This window comes from Rhinopithecus bieti, unplaced genomic scaffold (assembly GCF_001698545.2).
Source record: "Rhinopithecus bieti isolate Rb0 unplaced genomic scaffold, ASM169854v2 scaffold_24146, whole genome shotgun sequence".
Lineage (NCBI taxonomy): Eukaryota > Metazoa > Chordata > Mammalia > Primates > Cercopithecidae > Rhinopithecus > Rhinopithecus bieti.
Genome location: NW_016810948.1, coordinates 1,297 through 2,215, shown reverse-complemented (window position 1 = coordinate 2,215; position 919 = coordinate 1,297). Strand labels below are relative to the sequence as shown.

The following is a 919-nucleotide window of genomic DNA, read 5'->3' as shown; positions in this document are numbered from 1 at the left end:
TGGGGCCCGCATCATTGTCACTGAGATTGACCCCATCGGTGCACTGCAGGCTGCCATGGAGGGCTATGAGGTGACAACCATGGACAAGGCCTGTCAGGAGGACATCTTTGTCACCACCACAGGCTGTAATGACAGCATCCTCGATCGGCACTTTAAGCAGATGAAGGATGATGCCATCATGGTAACACTGGCACTTTGACATGGAGATTGATGTCAAGTGGCTCAATAAGAATGCTGTCGGGAAGATGAACGTCAAGCCCAGGTGGACTGTTCCTGGTTAAAGAACGGGTGCTGCATCATCCTGCTGGCTGAGGGCTGGCTGGTCAACCTGGGTTGTATTATGGGCCACCCCAACTCTTTGATGAATAACTCCCTCACCAACCAGATGATGGCACAGATTGAGCTGTGGACTCACCCAGACAAGTATCCCATTAGGGTTCACTTTGGGCCCAAGAAGCTGGATGAAGCAGTGCTTGAAGCCCACTGGAGCAAGCCGAATGAGAAGCTGACCAAGCTGACTGAGAAGCAGGCCCTGTACCTGGGCATGTCCCGTGACGGCCCCTTCGAGTCTGATCTCTACCGTTACTGAGAGCCAGGTCTGCCCTTCACTTTCCAGCTGCTGCTCTTACCTGGGCCTCGCCTCTCATGCCCAAGAGCAAATGGCACCAACTTTGTGATTGGTTTGTCAGCGTCCCCCATTGGCACCCTGAAGCTGGTCACTCAGTTTTTGGACTCTGCTGCATCCCTCATACTGTTCCAAATGTGGAAGGGGGAATTCAGAGGCCCCTCCTGAAGCCCTGGTTATGATGGAGGTATAATGGAGACAGCCACAGGGAACCATGAGCTCAGTGGTCTTGGAACTGCTCACTAAGTCAGTCCTTCATTAGCCTGGAGGTCGATAGTGGGGTCACAACGCCCA

General features: G+C 53.4%; 1 pseudogene; it reads left to right on the top strand.

Annotated features, from left to right (window-relative positions):
- Nucleotides 1-4: 4 nt before the first annotated feature.
- Nucleotides 5-589, top strand: LOC108542965 (adenosylhomocysteinase-like; annotated as a pseudogene).
- Nucleotides 590-919: the final 330 nt, after the last annotated feature.